Genomic DNA, 21,372 nt, shown 5'->3' with positions numbered 1-21,372 from the left:
GACTGGGTGCTCACCAGTCTTAGAACCGGTCAGTGACGGCGAGGGATAAGGCGACCATTCTGAGGCCAGTGTGTTTGTGCATGTGTCTGCTGGTTCCCTCTCCTACCCACAGGCCAGAGCATGCAGCAACCAGAGAGAGGAGACAAAAGCAAAAGTGGGGTGGAGAGGGCTGGGGTCTGGGTGCAAATGTGAACATGCGAGTGTGACTGCAACGGATTTCTAGTCCGTTGCCTTCACCACTAGGCCACAATTACCTGCTCCAGCCCTCTTGGCCCTGCTGATCACATGTCCTCTGCAATGACACCTGGCTCCCCTAGGAGTTTCAGGTCAATGTTCCACTCCAAGATTTGCAGTTGGGACCTTCACTGAGCATGACAGGCACCTGGTGCCAGGCTTCCAGAGGCCTTGAGAAGAGTAACTGCAGGGGCTACAGCTGCAGCTCCCAGCATCTTGTTCTCAGCCAGACACCTGAGATGTCCTGCCACAGGTGGATGGTCTCACCCCTCAGCTGCCATCTCTGCTGCCTCCAGGGAAGAAGGGCAAGCAGCTGTGTGGAGACATCCACGGATGGTGGTACTTGTGGTCTATCAGACCCTGCTTTGCTTCTCAAGTTTACCTGAAAGGGAAGCCAAGCCTGCTGTCAGCACTGGGGCCGGGACACTCCTTCAGGGCTGATGGCGACCTCCCGGTAGCCCCTCCAGCTTCTTGGGGACATAGGATGGTGTCTACCCTTGAACTAGGAACTACAACACCTTCCACGCAGGTGGTTGCTGTGTAGAGGGAACGGTTTGTGAGAGTGGGTGAGACCTATGGAAAGGGCAAGGTGGAGCCTGGCTGAGGAAAAACATGGAGGGGCAAAGGGAGAATAAAGGGGAGGTGTGGGTGAGTCATAGGACAGCAGAGGAAGCTTGATTTGGTGGAGTAGGTTTGTCCAGATCTTCTTGCCAGAGCTGTCAAGGAATGACCAAGGCCAGAGCAGGGACCAGAAAGCCAAATAATCTGCAAGAGCGATCATCTCCATCACCAGATGACGGTAGCTCCAATTCCCTTTTGGCACTGGAGCAGGAACATTTGGAAAGTGTTTTTATGGAGTCAGTGTGGAGCTAGTGCCTGTGGCAGTGCCTGTCTGTATGCAGAGCAAGGGTGGGAGGTGGTCACAGTTAGTGGGTGATCATGGGGAGCAGCTTGAGGAAGTGTGCGTGTGCAGGGGGCCGGAAGGAGGAGGCCGGCCAGCCTGTGAAGTCGAGGAGCCGACAAGTGCATGGGTGGCACAGTGGTGAGCACAGCTGCCTTCCAAGTCGTTGACCCATTGGCTGCGTGTGGCCTACACAGACAATCTTTTCTTCAGCCAGCCTGACTCCACGGTGTCTTGTAGCTTCTCCTGCTCAGGAACCTGACTGCTTTCTCCTGGGATTTCAAGCAGCTCTCCTCTCCTCCCCACAGCCTTGAGACCAACTGAAAACACTGATTTGTGCCTACTGAGAAGGCTCCAGGCTGATCTTCTGACTGCAGTGCTGGTACAGGACCCACGTGAGAGGGTTTTTTGGCCTGGCCCAGAGCTAGTCCTGCTGCTGCTGCTGGTTGCATAGGCAAGAAAAGCATGCCACTGTGGCAGGGTACAAACAAAGATCAGTAACCTAGGTAGGTATCAAGGGACACATTGTGCTTCATGAGGACAGGTACGCAATTTAGGCTTTCTTTATGTAAAAGTCTCACTGGAATGAATTTACTCTCCATCCTCCTCCAGCCGTTCAATCTCTCCAGTGGTGACTGGTCAAACATGGGGGTGGTCACAGTACAGTGCCCTCCATAATACAGCTGAGCACATGTGTCCAGTTCTTCCTGCCGCCTCATTAATCCTCACCACACACCACGTATTTTGCATCAACTTTCCTTCTTGGCATGAGCATCACTCTCAGGAGATGCCACATTGCCTAGTCTCCTGCTGCATTCCTTTACACCCTGTGCCACTCACCTCTCCCCATTTCATCCCTCTACAGCAGCACAGGGAAGAGCTGTAGCCATGTTGGCCTGCAAAGGGCTCCAGTCTTTTCTTTGGCAGAACACGGGCAGCCTGGAGAGCTACAAAACCTATGAAAATGTGTTGTCACCTCAGCCCAGTTCATAAGCCTGCTTCTGTTCTCTGCCAGGAGGTACTCACAACAGCCAATGAAAAGTCCCTGCTTCCTGAGCACACAAGCAAAAGCCCGCTGGGTACACGGGCAGAAGAAATGAGCTCAGCTCTCAAATGGTTTCCGTGGCAGGACTCAAGGTTGACCCTCGGAGACATCACAGGGCCATGATAACCAGGTCAGAGACTCAGCGTCCAGTTCTCTGAGGCTTTTTGGTCTTTCTCTTGCCTGCTTGCTTATTTGTGGTGCTCTGCTCTCAGTTCAGGGAGGTCCACCCTCAACTGGCGGTAAGCTCAGGACAAAGGCCAGTGCTCTTTCTTGCAGAGCAGAGCGGGCGGCTAAATGAGACAGGAGGAGAACAAACTACCACGAGCCTCCAGCTATGCTGCACAAAGCCTTTAATGGGAAGGAACAAATGCAGTGGCACAGAACAGAGACCAAGAAACACGTCTGCAGGGTTCAAGGAGGCGCAGAGAATTTCCCAAGGACAAACTCCACACAAAGCCCACTGCCAGTGATGTTTCCAGGCAGATTTTTTTCCTGCCTGGGCAAGGGCACAGGTAAGAGGAAGGGAAGGAGATGTGAGCACTAGTGCTGGTGCTGGCAGTGCCAGCGAGTGTCAGGCAGGGCTGTGGGAGGGCCCAGCTTGGGTGCTGGGGGGAGCAGAGTGGCGCAGCGGAAGCGTGCTGGGCCCATAACCCAGAGGTCGATGGATCGAAACCATCCTCTGCTAGTCCATTTTATTCCCTCACTTGTCTCAGCCACTGTGTCTCCCTCGCATCAGTCAGCAAGTGGTTCCTGCACTGCTGTGCTCCAGCTCTCTGCAAAACCATGGCCGTGGCCCCCCTGCACCCTCAGCCCCTTCTCTCTGCCTTTGCCGTCTTCTCCTTTGCCTTCTTAGCAGCCAGCAATCCCAAAGTGCCCCTCAGCAAGGCAGACTGGTGGGTGTGGAGCAGCAGGCAGAGCACAGCACAGAGTTCCCCTCAGGAAGCACTGGCTGCCCTGGGAACACAGGTGTTGCTGTCTTCCCATCAGGCAGCTCCATGCCCAACTTCCCTGCCACAGGTGGGGACCTCCAGGGCTCTGCAGGAGGGCAGGAGGACCAGGCTGGTGCCAGTGTGGGAAACACCAATGTGACAGACTTTACTACCTGGGGTGTTTTCTCCATCCTAGTGTGTTTGCTGCTGTACCCACTGTCAAGTCCAGCCAGGAGCAGGGCTCAGCAGATATTCCCAGTGGGCACTGTGTTGGCTACATGGGGCTAGGTGTTGGTAGTGGAGGGGAGAGGGGGTGCTGCAGGGTGGCCTGGGTGTGAAGAGCTCAGGAGTTGACCTGTGGTGGACACAGCCACTTCCAGCTCCATAGAACGCACAATACAGGACACAGCTGAGCCATCAGCAAAGTTTGTGGCCCCTATGAAAAGAGAATCCAGAAAGAGTGGAAAATGGCAAAGAGAGAGAGGAGGAAGAAAAAAAACAAAAAAAAAATGGGACAGAAAGAGCAGAGGGAAGATGCATCTCCCCTGTGCCACATGGGTGGGGACAGCAGTCTGGAGTAGAGGAGTGAAGTTGAGCCAGAATACGAGGGAGGAAAGGTCGTGTTTTCTGTTTGTCTTTTTGTTTCTCACTACGTGAATGTATTTCAGTGGGCAATAATTTAATTTCACCCAATCGATTCTGTTTCACCACAACCCTCTTATTTGGGGTAAAAGTTCTCCCTCTACTACCAACTACAGTTGTCCCAAGTGGTCAGTGGCAAAGGGACTCGCCGTGGCGAATAGGGATATGACCCACTCTGGGCCAGCTGCACAAGGATTCACCAAAAGCAATCATCGTCCAAAGTTCGCAACGGGACCCTGCTGACCGAGGAGAAAGGCTAGCATGCAAAGAATAGAGTTACAAAGTAAATATCTATAGATGTGCATGAGGTGTCCCAGCCAAATAAGAGGCACGGTGAATGCAGTTTTACAGGAGGTTCTTATACCTGTCAGATGTTCCGGTTCAACATGACTTGACTCAAGAAATGCAACAAGGCTAATGCCGGCTGTCTTTGTGGGAAAAGAAGTGACAGGGGCTGCAGTGCAGCCCTGGAAGAGCTACGCAAGAGACAGTGAGCTCTTCAAAAGTGAACAGTATTCAGAAGTCCATGGGACAAGTCCTGGAGCCTGCTGAGCTAACGGAGAAGTTTGGTCTACTCAGAGCAGGAGGTCGGCCCAGACAATCTCTAGAGGCCTCTTCTAACCTTCATTATTGTGTGGGGCACTGAATTTCATGAGCCCTTAAGCAGCCGACAGAAGGCAGTGCCTTGAAAGGCAGCAGCAGCACAGTATTTCATAGTAGGCATCAGCTGATTCAGGAATGGTGCTAAAATATGTGGAAACGACCTAGAGGAAAGCAGAATTTTTGGAGGAGAGAGGCTATGAGCTGTGGCATGCCTGGCACGCCTGATGCTGGGCAGCATGTCCACTGAAGTCGACAGCATGATGACCCATGTTTGCCTCACGTTCAGGGTTTTTCCCAACTCTTCCACATCACGATGACTCGCAGGTGCTCTGGGAGACTGATCCAATGTCCCTCTGAAACCTGAAATGTATGGAATGGGCCACCCCATTCCTGACCCTGGTAAAAAAGCCAAGAGCTTTTGGCTCCCTGCCCTGCATCTCTCCTCAAAAGCAGGCCATCCAGGCAGGCCTTTGGCCTCTGTGGTGACCTAGCTGAGCAAAACAGGTCAATCTGAGTGTGGGTCTCTTTCAGGGAAGGATGCGCGCATCTCTTTGATCATCCTCCTACGCCTTGATTTGCTTGCTTCGAACAGGTTCTCCTCTTCCCAAGGTGAGCCCAGACTTCTGGTGTAAGAAGTATGAGGGCCTGCTTAAGTTCTCAAGAGACATACCAACGGAGGTCCCATGGAGAGTTGACTTGAACGAGACCTTCCTGACTCTCTGGTCTACTCTTCCTCATTATGAATCTACCTTATTTTCCCTGGGCTTGTGGACAGAAAAACCAGCCTGTGGCAGAGCCTGATGAGCGTAAGCAAGGTCCTCGTGGCCGTCAGTGCAGCCCGCAAGGGGCTTCCCTCTAGCTCACCATGATCTTTCCTTACCTTTGAGCTTTGCCACACCCCTGGGGAGGTGAGTCTCTTCTCCTGTATGGGATTGTGCAGTCTTGAACTTCTGCCTGAACTTACCCACTGTCTCGTGTGTGTCTGCAATGACCTGTGGGGAGAAATGTCTCATTAGGTTAGCCTGAGTGCCTGCACTTGAAAGCACTTGAGAGCTGACCTGAGATGTTCTTCATGGCTCAGTTTTACCATGGAATGGCGACCATGGTTAGCATGAGGAGTGCAATGTGACAACCGCAATCCAGAAGGACCTTGACAGGCTTGAGAGGTGTGCCTGTGAGAAAGTCATGAAGTTCAACAAGGCCAAGTGGAAGGTCCTGCATGTGGGTCAGAGCAATCCCAAGCACAAAGACAGTCCGGGAGGAGACTGGATTGAGAGCAGCCCTGAGAGGAGAAGGACTTGGTCATACTGGTTGATGAGAAGATTAATATGAGCCATCGGTGTGCACTTGCAGCACAGAAGGCCAACTGTATCCTCCTCTTAGATGTCAACAAAAAGCTTGAATTGGAAAGGACCTTTTGAGATCACCCACTCCAACCATGTATCCACCAAAGAGGTACGCTTTCACCTGAGCAGGGGCTTGAGGCCTGGTCCCCACCTTACCAGACAGGGTCTCTCCCAGCTGAGCCTCCCGGGCCCACGAGTAGGTCACCAGGAGAAGGTAATGAGGGTGCCAGCACTGGTGAGAAGATCCCAGGGTTATGGGGCAATGTGTGGGGGTGGACAGGAAGTAACTATCAGGATTCAGAGTGAAGGCTCCCGCTGGGATTTGCAGTGAAAGCTGTGCTGGGTCAGACTCTCTCTCCTCCTCCCAGCCCTTCTACCCACTAGGGGTTTCTAGTCACTGGCATGAAAGTGAAATGCAGTGCAGGTAGCATTCCTTGCACACATCCATCCCTTGTTCTCTTCATGGTTCTCTTCATGTGCCATGGAGCACATTCCAGCCTCTTGGTTCCTGCAGATCAAACCTAGAACTAGGTATACTTCAAAAGCCGCTGAGAATGAGACAGAGAAGTGGGCTTCCTTGAGGTGATAGTAGATGCACCCCATGTAAACTTCTATTCAGCCGATCTCCTGAGCACACCCCGTATCACTGCGATCTGCTCACCAGTGCTGGCACCCTCACTGCCATGTCCTGGAAGCCCATAGGGAGTACAGTGCAGCCCTGGACAGTTGCCCGCAAGGCAGTGACCTCTCTGACAGTGGCAGTGTGCGGAAGTCAACGGGACAAGGCCTGGAGGGGTACTGCTAAAGGCTGCTGAGGTACCGGGGAAGTTTGGTGTGCTTGGAGCAGGAGGTCAGTCCAGAGGACCTACAAAGGTCCTTTCTAAACTGTTATTATTCTGGTGTGCACTTAGTCACAAAAGCCTGCAGCCAGGGCACCGTGTCCACTGAAGTCGACAGCATGATGACCCATGTTTGCCTCAAGCTCAGGGTTTTTCCCAACTCCTCCACGTCACGACGACTCCCAGGGGCTCTGGGAGACCGATCCCACGTCCCTTTGAAATCTGAATTTCATGGATTGGGCCACTCCATTCCGAACCAGGAGAAAGGGCCATATGCTTTTGGCTCTCTGCCCTGAGCCTGTCCTCAAAAGCAGGCCGTCCACACAGGCCTTTGGCCTCCAGAATGCCCTTGCTGAGCAGAACAAGTCAATTTGGGCATGGGTCCCTTTCAGAGAAGGACATGGGCATATCTTTGATCACAAAACTGTGCGCTGAACTGCTGTCATGGCGGCTACTCCGTCTGATACTTGGGCTGCCTCAGCTTGGCCCTGCAATAGAACTGTTTCAAAAGCAAAGGAGGATGTGACCTCTTTCCGTTTTGGTGGTGGTGGTTGGGGAGAGCTGGTTGTTCTTTCAAGCAGAAAGACATCAATGGGGTTCAGCGGCAGAGAGGACTGCCCACCTGAATGTGCACTTGCAGCAGATGGTGTCTCACAAAATGGCCAAGTGCATCCACTGCCTTTTTCCATGCAGCAAAGTTTGTTTGGGAGATGGGGAAGGATCAGTCCTTCCACAGGTGCTTTAAGCTCACTTGGAGAGCACGATGAGTATTGTGGGAGCTGTAGGCATAGCGTGTGATGTTAAGAGGTGAATTCTGAGACACGTGTCCAACCCAGCCTATTTGTGCTGGGATCATTTCAAGAGCCTTCATGCACGCTATTGCACTGGGAAATGCAGGAGGAGGTCCTGGTGGATTAAGTAGCTAATTAGGCACATCTTTGCTCCCAGTCCTTCAAATCTAGTCTTCAGGTGAGATGTCATGTCTGTTCTGCGTGTTAGCAAGATCAGCTGCAGGCCCTTTCTGGGCATTGGAGCTAGAAATGGAGATGGAGGGCAGCAAAGTGGATCTGCAGAGAGAGCTGAGGAAATGATAGATAAGCTGATGTTGGGGTCTGTGTTTTCTCTGTGCTCTGTGTTTCAGCTTTGTCTGCCTCACGGAGACATGTCTTGCTTCAGACCCTGTCTCCCAACGCCCTGCGGCTCCTCTGGCCCGACCCCAGTGGCAAGCAGCTGCAGCGAGCCCTGTGTCGCCCGCTGTGCTGACTCGACGGTGGCCATCCAGGCCTCCCCGGTGGTGGTGACCCTGCCGGGCCCCATCCTCACCTCTTTCCCTCAGAGCACAGCCGTGGGATCCTCTCTGTCAGCTGCTGTTGGGAGCTCCCTCAGTACCGGCGGGGTGCCCATCTCTTCTGGAGGCTCCCTTGGCCTGGGTGGCTCAGGGCTGTGTCTGCCTCCCCCCCGCTGATGTCCGGGAGAATGGGCTCATTCTCTTCTGCTTTGCTCAAATTCCTGCTGACAGGGGGAGGGTGCCAATGCTCGGGACTGCTCTTGGTGGGCTGGGATTGCAGTGGAGTAGAGGAGAATGGGAAAAGGCAAGCGCTTTGTGTGGAGTTTGTCCTTGGGAAATTCTCTGCGCCTCCTTGAACCCTGCAGACGTGTTTCTTGGTCTCTGTTCTGTGCCACTGCATTTGTTCCTTCCCATTAAAGACTTTGTGCAGCATAGCTGGAGGCTCGTGGTAGTTTGTTCTCCTCCTGTCTCATTTAGCCGCCCGCTCTGCTCTGCAAGAAAGAGCACTGGCCTTTGTCCTGAGCTTACCGCCAGTTGAGGGTGGACCTCCCTGAACGGAGAGCAGAGCACCACAAATAAGCAAGCAGGCAAGAGAAAGACCAAAAAGCCTCAATGAACTGGACGCTGAGTCTCTGACCTGGTTATCATGGCCCTGTGATGTCTCCAAGGGTCAACCTTGAGTCCTGCCATGGAAACCATTTGAGAGCTGAGCTCATTTCTTCTGCCCGTGTACCCAGCGCATCTGGCACGTACACCCGGGAAGCAGGGACTTTCCTGTCCTTAATACCCCCTGGCAGAGAACAAAAGCTGGCTGATAAACTGGACTGAGATGACAACACTTCCTGAGGTGGCAGGAAAATACATACGTGTGTGTGCAGCTGAGCTGTGGAGGCTGCCTTCAGAAACATGCAGGGACAAGCTGCCTTTGTGAGCCTCAATCTCAGTCAGAGCCCTGGCATTAGGAAGTCAGGTTGATGCCTCCTTTCCTTTTGCTGATGCACCTTGCTCCTCCCAGGTGTTTTGCAGGCAAAAAGCACCTAAGCTGCTCAGCAGTAAAGCAAGGCCTCCTACATGCAAGCACGCAGCCAAGCACAAAGGAATATCTAGTGTCTCTGTTCAGCCTCGCACATGATGCGTTTCTCTCCTCAGCGCGGCACCACCAAAACCTCTCAGCAGTCATTGCTGCTCGAGGTGCATGAACTGTGGGGCAGGTGCACGTCCTCCCCTGACTGAATGCTGTGGCTTCTGCTTTCTCTCTTGCTCTAATCTGCTCCCAGCAGCAAGTGGAAAGCCTTCTTCAATGTGTACTTCCTCTGCAGGAGACCTCGATGACTGTGTACCAGGTGCTATTACAGGGACTCCACCGGTGTCTCTGTGTGGCCGACTCCCATTTCTGCACGTCTAGGGGCTCTGTCAGCCATGCCAAATGGATTTGGCTCACCTGTTTAACAAGGACAGGCTGGGAGAGCAGGGCGTGGTTTGCTGGAAAAGGGAAGGCTGAGGGGTCACCGTATGCACGTCTCCAAACACCTGGGATGTTTCTTGGTCTTGGTTCCGTGCCACAGCATCGGGATGGGAAGGTGGACAGGCAGAGTGAAGAAGAGAGTGCTGTCTTCTTCTCATCCCTTTCTGGGGTGGGAGGGTGTGCATGTGGATTAAGGTATATAGAGCCATCCTATTGCTGGTCATGCCCAATGGGATGGCAAGAAGCAGTGGATGGAGGTGGAAATACGAGAAAGGTCACACAGTAACCCTCCTTGACTGTGTGGGTAGTCAAAGATGGGAAGCAGTTTTGAAGGGAGGTTGTTCAGACAATAATTCAGATAAGAAAGTTAATGCAGCCGTTTTGAGTGTGCTTCTCAGTCCTCTGAATTTTCTTCAGACATTTCATATGAAAACCAGTCATGGCACTTCTCTTTTGCATTGGTGTTTTGGGAATAAACTCCAGGGGACGCGTATGTGGTGGAAAGGAGGAAAGCGCTGTTTTTCAGGTCTGGGCATAGACAGTGTGACTGCAACATGGCGTTAGTGTGGGCATTTCAGTAGGGAACAGAGCATGCACAATCATGACCCCTCTCTTCATAACTCCACCTACTTGTAGTATTGCTGATGACAGAGTGGGAGTCTGCAAATACTGCGTCAACCCATATCCTCCATAGAACATCAGTACCCAGAACAGTTTTTGACTGTCAGCGCAGAGAACAACACTGCTTTTTTCTTTAAGCAGCCCTGGAATCATAGAAGCTTCACCCCCTTGTGGCGAAGAATCTAGTTGTGAGAGGCTCCTCGTGTTTCCCTTGTCCCACAGGCCGCAAGATGCAAGAGAAATGAGTGTGTCTCAGTTACCACGAACATTGTTAGACCCAGTTCCAGTACACTTCAGGATGTCTCTGCAATGCTGGAGCCTGGATGGCATAGGTCAGCGCCTCCAGGGTGACTTCACATCCAACAGACAGGCCTTTGAGCCATTACGTAAAGAACAGACCTCCTCCCACCGCACCCACAGGTAGCATACTGGCCGGCCTCCTCCTTCCAGCCCCCGATGCACACAGATCCTCAGGTCGCTCCTCATGCTCACGCTCTCAGCTGCAACCAACTCCCACCCTTGCTCTGCATGCAGACAGGCACTGTGGATGCACCACCTCCACACTGGCTCCTGAACGTCATTTTCCAAATATTCCTGCTCCAGAGACGAAAGGTAGACAGAGCTACTTTCCTCTACTGATGGAAATTATTGGTGTTGCTTGTCTGGTATTTTGGTCCACGGTCAGCATTTGGACAATGCTTGCAAGTGCTGGCAAAAAGATTTGGATATACCTATGCCAGCAAAAGAAACCCTCTTCTGTCTCTCTGCAAGTCGTCCACACCTCGCACTTATTCTCCCTCCACTCTTATCCTCAGCCAGGCTGCACCTTGCCCTTTCCATAGGTCTCTCCCACTCTCACAAACCGTACCCTCTAGACAACAACCACCTGCGTGGCAGATGTGCTCTTTGTTGAAGGGTTAACACCACCCCACGTCCCCAAGGAGCTGGAGGTGCTGCTGGGAGGTCCCCATGTTCCCTGCAGGAATTTTCCCACCCTAGCGCTCACAGAGGGCTTGGAGTCCCCCTCCGAGAAATCTGAGAAGCACAGTGGGGTCTAATATCCCACCCCACAAGTACCACCATCCGTGGATATCTCCACACAGCTGTCTTCCCTTCTTCCCTGGAAGCAGCAGAGATGGCCGCTGGGGAGTGAATCCATCCCCCCATGGCACGATGTCGCAGATGCCCTGCTGAGGACAGGGCGCTGGCATCTACAGCCATAGCCCCTGGGGTTACGCCTCGCAAGGCCTCGGGAGGGCAGGCAGCCGGTGCCTGCTGCACTCAGCACAGGTCCCAGTTGCAGGGACCTGGCCCTGAAACTCCCAGGGAGCCAGGTGTCATTGCAGAGGGCGCGTGATCAGCAGGGCCGAGAGGGCTGGAGCAGGTAGTTGTGGCCGAGTGGTGAAGGCGATGGACTAGAAATCCACTGGGGTTTCCCCGTGCAGGTTGGAATCCTGCCAAGTACGGGGCACAGCTCCATTTGGGACTGGCTGCAAGGACCACGCTGCTGAGCACCCAGTACTGGCTGGGCCAGCTCTGCATTTTGGTGACTGGGAGACTCCTCCATACCCAGCAGTGTTGGGCAGGAGATGAATGGCACCAGGTACAGAGCGGAGGGGTTTCTTTGCCTCTCTGGCAGGCTGCATGGTGGTGGGGACTGCTCCAGGCTTTTCAGGAGCCTGTGCCAGCCAGGAGGACAAGCCGGAATATGCGGGGGAGCACAGCAAAAGCATGGGAAGGGCAAGGCCTTTGTAGCAGGCGTGGAATCAAAGTGCAAACACCTATGCAACTTGCTTAGAGGAACAAAGAGTGCCTAGGACTAAGAGCTTTTACCTGAAGACCTATCTCAAACCAGCTCTCAAAGGCTGAGAACACCCCATATTGATGTCAAAACAGTAGGAGATTTGTCTTTCAAAATACCCCCAGGCATATGAGCGTGTCCAGAACAGCATTGGACCAGGATCTAGCATAAAAGCCCTCCACCTGCACTGGACAGTGGTTTAGAGCAATGAAGATGAACACCCCACTGACCATAGGTCGACAAGCACATGGTGATTTCGCAAGCAATAGTAACTGATTAGCCCAGGCCTTAACATGAGTAGTTTGACTGGTCGGCACAGCTGTACTGTAAACATATATAAACCCTGCTTTCCTCTACATCAGGATCCTCCAAGCATCTGGCTGGGGCACTGCTATATGCACAGCTAAAATGGGACAATAATTTTCCTTGGTAATTCTATGCTAACCGTACTCGTCACCCTTCTTGGCTGGAAGAGAAGTGACTTTTGCACTGGGTACAGCCTTGCAAGCCCTCAGGAGCTGAATTTCCAAGCAGGGCTGCAGCCCTCATGAGCTTCCCCCTTGCTCTGCGGTTTCCTTCAGCACCTGCAGAGCCATCTGGGGTGGTCAAAGGAAAGTCCCCATCCAGTGAAATGGGCAGGAGATGTGGGGTGAAGGGCAAAGCAAGGCCCTTGCGCTTCCCACCTGAGGCCCACTGCCAGTGAGGTTTCCAGGCAGACATTTTTCCTGCCTGGGCGAGGGCACAGGTAAAAGGAAGGGAACGAGATGTGAGCACTAGTGCTGGTGCTGGCAGTGCCAGCGAGTGTCAGGCAGGGCTGTGGGAGGGCCCAGCTTGGGTGCTGGGGGGAGCAGAGTGGCGCAGCGGAAGCATGCTGGGCCCATAACCCAGAGGTCGATGGATCGAAACCATCCTCTGCTAGTCCATTTTATTCCCTCACTTGTCTCAGCCACTGTGTCTCCCTCGCATCAGTCAGCAAGTGGTTCCTGCACTGCTGTGCTCCAGCTCTCTGCAAAACCATGGCCGTGGCCCCCCTGCACCCTCAGCCCCTTCTCTCTGCCTTTGCCGTCTTCTCCTTTGCCTTCTTAGCAGCCAGCAATCCCAAAGTGCCCCTCAGCAAGGCAGACTGGTGGGTGTGGAGCAGCAGGCAGAGCACAGCACAGAGTTCCCCTCAGGAAGCACTGGCTGCCCTGGGAACACAGGTGTTGCTGTCTTCCCATCAGGCAGCTCCATGCCCAACTTCCCTGCCACAGGTGGTGACCTCCGGGGCTCTGCGGGAGGACCACAGAATCACAGAATGGTAGGGGTTGGAAGGGACCTCTGTGGGTCATCTAGTCCAACCCTCCTGCCGAAGCAGGGGCACCTACAGCAGGCTGTAGAGGAACTTGTCCAGGCGGGTCTTGAATATCTCCAGAGAAGGAGACTCCACATCCTCCCTGGGCAGCCTGTTCCAGTGCTCCGTCACCCTCAGAGGGAAGAAGTTCTTCCTCATGTTCAGATGGAACTTCCTGTGCTTCAGTTTGTGCCCGTTGCCCCTTGTCCTGTCGCTGGGCACCACTGAAAAGAGCTTGCCCCCATCCTCCTGACACCCACCCTTCAGATATTTGTAAGTATATATTAGGTCCCCTCGCAGCCTTCTCTTCTTCAGGCTGAACAAGCCCAGCTCCCTCAGCCTCTCCTCGTAGGAGAGATGCTCCAGTCCCCTCATCATCCTTGTAGCCCTCCGCTGGACTCTCTCCAGTAGCTCCTCATCTTTCTTGAACTGGGGAGCCCAGAACTGGACACAGTACTCCAGATGAGACCTCACTAGGGCAGTGTAGAGGGGAAGGAAAACCTCCCTTGTCCTGCTGGCCACACTCTTCTGGATGCATCCCAGGATCCCATTAGCTTTCTTGGCAGCCAGGGCACGCTGCTGGCTCATGCTTAACCTGTCATCCACCAGCACTCCCAGGTCCCTCTCCGCAGAGCTGCTGTCCAGCAGGTCCACCCCAAGCCTGTATTGATGCATGGCGTTGCTCCTCCTCAGGTGCAGGACCCTGCATTTGCCTTTGTTGAACCTCTTGAGGTTCCTCTCTGCCCAACTTTCCAGCCTGTCCAGGTCACGCTGAATGGCCACACAGCCTTCAGGTGTATCTACCACACCTCCCAGTTTTGTGTCATAAGCAAACTTGCTGAGGGTACATTCTAACTCTTCATCCAGGTCGTGGATGAAGAAGTTAAAAAAGGTTGGGCCCAGTACTGACCCCTGGGGGACACCACAAGTTACCAGCATCCAACTAGACTCAGCGCCTCTGACGATAACCCTCTGAGTTCTGCCATTCAGCCAGCTGGTGCTAGTGTGGCAAACTCCAGTGTGACAGACTTTACTACCTGGGGTGTTTTCTCCATCCTAGTGTGTTTGCTGCTGTACCCACTGTCAAGTCCAGCCAGGAGCAGGGCTCAGCAGGTATTCCCAGTGGGCACTGTGTTGGCTACATGGGGCTAGGTGTTGGTAGTGGAGGGGAGAGGGGGTGCTGCAGGGTGGCCTGGGTGTGAAGAGCTCAGGAGTTGACCTGTGGTGGACACAGCCACTTCCAGGTCCACAGAAGACCCACTACAGGACACAGCTGAGCCATCAGCAAAGTTTGTGGCCTCTGTGAAAAGAGAATCCAGAAAGAGTGGAAAATGGCAAAGAGAGAGAGGAGGAAGCAAAAAACAAAAAAAAATGGGTCAGAAAGAGCAGAGAAAGGATGCATCTCCCCTGTGCCACATGGGTGGGTAGAGAAGTCTGGAGTAGAGGAGTGAAGTTGAGCCAGGATATGAGGGAGGAAAGGTGGTATTTTCTGTTCGCCTTTTTGTTTCTCTCTGTGTAGGTCTGTATCGATTGGCAGTAAATATTCCCAAACCTAGTCTGTTTCACCCACAACCCTCTTATTTTGGGTAAACCTCTGGAAGAGGTTGCCCAGAGAAGTTGTGGATGCCCCCTCCCTGGAAGTGTTCAAGGCCAGGTTGCATGAGTCTTTGAGGAACCTGGTTTAGTGGAAAGTGTCCCTGCCAACGGGCCATGATCTATAAGGTCCCTTCCAAACCAAATCACCCTATGTTTCTATGATTCTAAGATGGCTCTGTCTTCTTTACTCTGCCTGTCCACACTCTCATCCCAGGAGTCTGGAGACTTGCATAAGATGCCACTTAAGCCTTCCCTTCCCCAGGGTACCCCAAACCCAGCTCTCTCAGCCTGTTCACGGCAGATGAACAAAGTCCTTGATAACCTCAGTGTCCCTTTGGAAGGGCTGAGACAACCCTCAGCTGGGCAGAAGTGGGAATCGGCCTGCTTGCTTGTCTTTGGTGTGTTGGAGGTCAACAGACAATTGGTGGTAAGCTCAGGACAAAAGGCCAGAGCTCTTCCTTCCACAGCAGATGGCTAACTCAGAGAGGAGAAGAACAAACCAGCAAGAGTCTGCAGCTATGCTGCACAAAGTCCTCAATGAAAAGCAACAAATGCAGTGGCACAGAACAGACACCAAAGAACAATTTGCAGGGTTCAGGGTGGCACAGAGAGTGGCCTGTTTCTCAAGGACAAGCTCCACAAAAAGCGCTTGCCTTTCCCCATTCTGCTCTACCAGGTGACAATTCCACACATGTAGATCTAGAAAGGGACATGGGATCAGTCTCCCAGAGCCTGAACCTGGGATTCACTGCAATGTGGACGAGTTGGGAAAACCCCTGAACTCCATGCAAATGTGAGTCATCGTGTTGTGGACTTCAGTGGACATGATGCCTTGGCCTCAGGCGTGCTAAGAATACCAGAGCTCATAGCCTCATAAAACAACTGGTGCCTCTATGCAATCTTGTGCTGCTGCTGCCTTCCAAGGCATTGCCTTGTGGTGGCTGCTCAAGGGCTCATGTGCCTCAGTGCACCCCAGAATAATGGAGGTGGGAACGAAACTCCAGAGGTCCTCTGTTCCACTGCACTACTCTGAGCAGACCAAGCTTCCCAGTAACTCAGCAAGCTCTGGGACTCTCGTCTTTTTGCACTGAACCTCTCAGCAGAGACTGACTCCCTCCTTTCCACAACCTTCTGTAGCTGGTTGGGACAGCAATTCCATCCCCTCCTCCTCACCTTGCCTCATCTCCGCCAGAATCACCCACTCCAGCCATGTGTCCACCAAAGAGGTACGCTTTCACCTGAGCAGGGGCTTGAGGCCTGGTCCCCACCTTACCAGACAGAGTCTCTCCCAGCTGAGCCTCCCGGGCCCGCGAGTAGGTCACCAGGAGAAGGTAATGAGGGTGCCAGCACTGGTGAGAAGATCCCAGGGTTATGGGGCAATGTGTGGGGGTGGACAGGAAGTAACTATCAGGATTCAGAGTGAAGGCTCCCGCTGGGATTTGCAGTGAAAGCTGTGCTGGGACAGACTCTCTCTCCTCCTCCCAGCCCTTCTACCCACTAGGGGTTTCTAGTCACTGGCATGAAAGTGAAATGCAGAGCGGGTAGCATTCCTTGCACACTTCCATCCCTTGTTCTCTTCATGGTTCTCTTCATGTGCCATGGAGCACACTCCAACCTCCTGGTTCCTGCAGATCAAACCTAGAACTAGGTATACTTCAAAAGCCGCTGAGAATGAGACAGAGAAGTGGGCTTCCTTGAGGTGATAGTAGATGCACCCCATGTAAACTTCTATTCAGCCGATCTCCTGAGCACACCCCGTATCACTGCGATCTGCTCACCAGTGCTGGCACCCTCACTGCCATGTCCTGGAAGCCCATAGGGAGTGCAGTGCAGCCCTGGACAGTTGCCCGCAAGGCAGTGACCTCTCTGACAGTGGCAGTGTGCGGAAGTCAACGGGACAAGGCCTGGAGGGGTACTGCTGAGGCTGCTGAGGTACCGGGGAATTTTGGTGTGCTTGGAGCAGGAGGTCAGCCCAGAGGACCTACAAAGGTCCTTTCTAAACTGTTATTATTCTGGTGTGCACTTAGTCACAAAAGCCTGCAGCCAGGGCACCGTGTCCACTGAAGTCGACAGCATGATGACCCATGTTTGCCTCAAGCTCAGGGTTTTTCCCAACTCTTCCACATCACGACGACTCCCAGGGACTCTGGGAGATCGATCCCACGTCCCTTTGAAATCTGAATTTCATGGATTGGGCCACTCCATTCCGAACCAGGAGAAAGGGCCATATGTTTTTGGCTCTCTGCCCTGAGCCTGTCCTCAAAAGCAGGCCGTCCACACAGGCCTTTGGCATCCAGAATGCCCTTGCTGAGCAGAAGAAGTTAATTTGGGCATGGGTCCCTTTCAGAGAAGGACTTGGGCATATCTTTGATCACAGAACTGGTACAGACTGATGAGCGTAAGGAAGGATCCCCGTGGCCATCACTCCTGCCCACAAGGGGTTCCCCTCCAGCACACTGTGGTCTTGCCTTGACAGCGGACTTTGCCACATCCTTTCAGACATGATTCTCTTCTCCCATGTGCGATTGTGCAGTCTTGATGTTCTGCTTGAACTTACCCACAGTATCCTGTATGTCTATGGTGACCCACTGGGAGAAATGACTCTCAGGGTCAGTGTGAGCATCTGCAGTGAAAACACTGGAGAGTTGACTTGAGGTGTCCCTCGTAGCTGAATTTGAGAGTGACTGATGGCCATGCTCACCTTGAAGAAGGCAATGTGATAAGGCAATCCACATCATGCAAAGCCCCTAAAAATCTTCCTGCACGCGAGACTGAGACCTTGGCATTAATTAGCCTCATGATACTGGGATATCGATGAATTGTTCTGATGTTCCATGATAGGAAGTGGGAGGAAAATATTTCAGGTGGAAGACGCGAGGGCTTAATCACCAGCGAGGCCTTGGCAAGTGGCAACTGCTAGATGTTTAGATGCTTCATGATCAAGGAATGTTTGTGGCCCCCCAGGGCTCTGGGACACAGCATAAAAGGCTGTGCTGCTGCAGGCTCCGCATCCTCCTCTCTCGCCTCCCTTTCCTCGAGGAATGAGGTAAGTCTGATTCTGCTCCAGCTCTCCCTGTGCGCTGAACTGCTGTCATGGCGGCTACTCCGTCTGATACTTGGGCTGCCTCAGCTTGGCCCTGCAATAGAACTGTTTCAAAAGCAAAGGAGGATGTGACCTCTTTCCGTTTTGGTGGTGGTGGCTGGGGAGAGCTGGTTGTTCTTTCAAGCAGAAAGACATCACTGGGGTTCAGCGGCAGAGACGACTGCCCACCTGAATGTGCAGCTGCAGCAGATGGTGTCTACCAAAATGGCCAAGTGCCTCCAGTGCCTTTTTCCATGCAGCAAAGTTTGTTTGGGAGATGGGGAAGGATCAGTCCTGCCACAGGTGCTTTAAGCTCACTTGAAGAGCACGATGAGTATTGTGGGAGCTGTAGGCATAGCGTGTGATGTTAAGAGGTGAGTTCTGAGACACGTGTCCAACCCAGCCTATTTGTGCTGGGATCATTTCAAGAGCCTTCATGCACGCTATTGCACTGGGAAATGCAGGAGGAGGTCCTGGTGGATTAAGTAGCTAATTAGGCATATCTTTGCTCCCAGTCCTTCAAATCTAGTCTTCAGGTGAGATGTCATGCCTGTTCTGCGTGTTAGCAAGATCAGCTGCAGGCCGTTTCTGGGCATTGGAGCTAATAATGGAGATGGAGGGCAGCAAAGTGGATCTGCAGAGAGAGCTGAGGAAATGATAGATAAGCTGATGTTGGGGTCTGTGTTTTCTCTGTGCTCTGTGTTTCAGTTTTGTCTGCCTCACCGAGACATGTCTTGCTTCAGACCCTGTCTCCCAACGCCCTGCAGCTCCTCTGGCCCGACCCCAGTGGCAAGCAGCTGCAGCGAGCCCTGTGTCGCCCGCTGTGCTGACTCGACGGTGGCCATCCAGGCCTCCCCGGTGGTGGTGACCCTGCCGGGCCCCATCCTCACCTCTTTCCCTCAGAGCACAGCCGTGGGATCCTCTCTGTCAGCTGCTGTTGGGAGCTCCCTCAGTGCCGGCGGGGTGCCCATCTCTTCTGGAGGCTCCCTTGGCCTGGGTGGCTCAGGGCTGTGTCTGCCTCCCCCCCGCTGCAGTCTGAACTGCTGAAGCTGGCAGATCATCCCAGAAAGACAGCAGGGATTGCACATCAGCTGGAGTGTGGCCACAGCTTGCAGATGGGCTGGGTGTCCTGAGGCACCTGGCAACAGGGAACCTGAGCCTGCTGCTCCTCTCTGCATTGTAGGACTTGCCGTGCCTCCTCTGGCTCTGCTTTGCTCTGATGTCCGGGAGAATGGGCTCATTCTCTTCTGCTTTGCTCAATTTCCTGCTGACAGGGGGAGGGTGCCAATGCTCGGGACTGCTCTTGGTGGGCTGGGATTGCAGCGGAGTAGAGGAGAATGGGAAAAGGCAAGCGCTTTGTGTGGAGTTTGTCCTTGGGAAATTCTCTGCACCTCCTTGAACCCTGCAGACGTGTTTCTTGGTCTCTGTTCTGTGCCACTGCATTTGTTCCTTCCCATTAAAGACTTTGTGCAGCATAGCTGGAGGCTCGTGGTAGTTTGTTCTCCTCCTGTCTCATTTAGCCGCCCGCTCTGCTCTGCAAGAAAGAGCACTGGCCTTTGTCCTGAGCTTACCGCCAGCTGAGGGTGGACCTCCCTGAACGGAGAGCAGAGCACCACAAATAAGCAAGCAGGCAAGAGAAAGACCAAAAAGCCTCAACGAACTGGACGCTGAGTCTCTGACCTGGTTATCATGGCCCTGTGATGTCTCCGAGGGTCAACCTTGAGTCCTGCCACAGAAAACATTTGAGAGCTGAGCTCATTTCTTCTGCCCGTGTACCCAGCACATCTGGCATGTACACCCAGGAAGCAGGGACTTTCGTGTCCTTAGTACGCCCTGGCAGAGGACAGAAGCTGGCTGATAAACTGGACTGAGATGACAACACTTCCTGAGGTGGCAGGAAAATACATACGTGTGTGTGCAGCTGAGCTGTGGAGGCTGCCTTCAGAAACATGCAGGGACAAGCTGCCTTTGTGAGCCTCAATCTCAGTCAGAGCCCTGGCATTAGGAAGTCAGGTTGATGCCTCCTTTCCTTTTGCTGATGCACCTTGCTCCTCCCAGGTGTTTTGCAGGGAAAAAGCACCTAAACTGCTCAGCAGTAAAGCAAGGCCTCCTACATGCAAGCACGCAGCCAAGCACAAAGGAATATCTAGTGTCTCTGTTCAGCCTCGCACATGATGCATTTCTCTCCTCAGCGCGGCACCAGCAAAACCTCTCAGCAGTCATTGCTGCTCGAGGTGCATGAACTGTGGGGCAGGTGCGCGTCCTCCCCTGACTGAATGCTGTGGCTTCTGCTTTCTCTCTTGCTCTAATCTGCTCCCAGCAGCAAGTGGAAAGCCTTCTTCAATGTGTACTTCCTCTGCAGGAGACCTCGATGACTGCGTGCCAGGTGCTATTACAGGGATTCCACCGGTGTCTCTGTGTGGCCGACTCCCATTTCTGCATGTCTAGGGGCTCTGTCAGCCATGCCAAATGGATTTGGCTCACCTGTTTTACAAGGACAGGCTGGGAGAGCTGGGCGTGGTTTGCTGGAGAAGGGAAGGCTGAGGGGTCACCGTATGCATGTCTCCAAACACCTGGGATGTTTCTTGGTCTTAGTTCCGTGCCACAGCATCGGGATGGGAAGGTGGACAGGCAGAGTGAAGAAGAGAGTGCCGTCTTCTTCTCATCCCTTTCTGGGGTGGGAGGGTGCGCATGTGAATGAAAGAGAAATGAGCGTGTCTCAGTTCTTAGTTACCATGAACGTTGTTAGACCCAGTTCCAGTAAACTTCAGGATGTCTCTGCAATGCTGGAGCCTGGATGGCGTAGGTCAGCGCCTCCAGGGTGACTTCACATCCGACAGACAGGCCTTTGAGCCATTACGTAAAGAACAGACCTCCTCCCACCGCACCCGCAGGTAGCATACTGGCCGGCCTCCTCCTTCCAGCCCCCAGTGCACACAGATCCTCAGGTCGCTCCTCATGCTCACTCTCTCAGCTGTAACCACTTCCCACCCTTGCTCTGCATGCAGACAGGCACTGTGGATGCACCACCTCCACACTGGCTCCTGAACGCCATTTTCCAAATGTTCCTTCTCTAATGCCTCGCACTTATTCTCCCTTTGCCCCTCCACTCTTATCCTCAGCCAGGCTGCACCTTGCCCTTTCCATAGGTCTCTCCCACTCTCACAAACCGTACCCTCTAGACAACAACCACCTGCGTGGCAGATGTGCTCTTTGTTGAAGGGTTAACACCACCCCACGTCCCCAAGGGGCTGGAGGTGCTGCTGGGAGGTCCCCATGTTCCCTGCAGGAATTTTCCCACCCTAGCGCTCACAGACAGCTTGGAGTCCCCCTCCGAGAAATCTGAGAAGCACAGTGGGGTCTAATATCCCACCCCACAAGTACCACCATCCGTAGATGTCTCCACACAGCTGTCTTCCCTTCTTCCCTGGAAGCAGCAGAGATGGCCGCTGGGGAGTGAATCCATCCCCCCATGGCACGATGTCGCAGATGCCCTGCTGAGGACAGGGCGCTGGCATCTACAGCCATAGCCCCTGGGGTTACGCCTCGCAAGGCCTCGGGAAGGCTGGCAGCCGGTGCCTGTTGCACTCAGCACAGGTCCCAGTTGCAGGGACCTGGCCCTGAAACTCCCAGGGAGCCAGGTGTCATTG

At 53.5% G+C, this 21,372-nt stretch overlaps 2 non-coding genes across 2 annotated transcripts; both read left to right on the top strand.

Moving 5' to 3' along the window:
• Positions 1 to 2,793: 2,793 nt before the first annotated feature.
• On the top strand, positions 2,794 to 2,865 carry TRNAM-CAU (transfer RNA methionine (anticodon CAU)). Its single transcript has one exon. It is a non-coding gene; the product is annotated as a tRNA-Met (tRNA).
• An 8,432-nt stretch (positions 2,866 to 11,297) lies between these two features.
• TRNAS-AGA (transfer RNA serine (anticodon AGA)) lies at positions 11,298 to 11,379 on the top strand. The gene has a single exon. It is a non-coding gene; the product is annotated as a tRNA-Ser (tRNA).
• The last annotated feature ends 9,993 nt before the right edge of the window (positions 11,380 to 21,372 follow it).

Source organism: Opisthocomus hoazin, chromosome 10, assembly GCF_030867145.1.
Source record: "Opisthocomus hoazin isolate bOpiHoa1 chromosome 10, bOpiHoa1.hap1, whole genome shotgun sequence".
In the NCBI taxonomy this organism is placed as follows: Eukaryota; Metazoa; Chordata; class Aves; order Opisthocomiformes; family Opisthocomidae; genus Opisthocomus; species Opisthocomus hoazin.
This window is presented reverse-complemented; position numbering and strand designations above follow the sequence as displayed.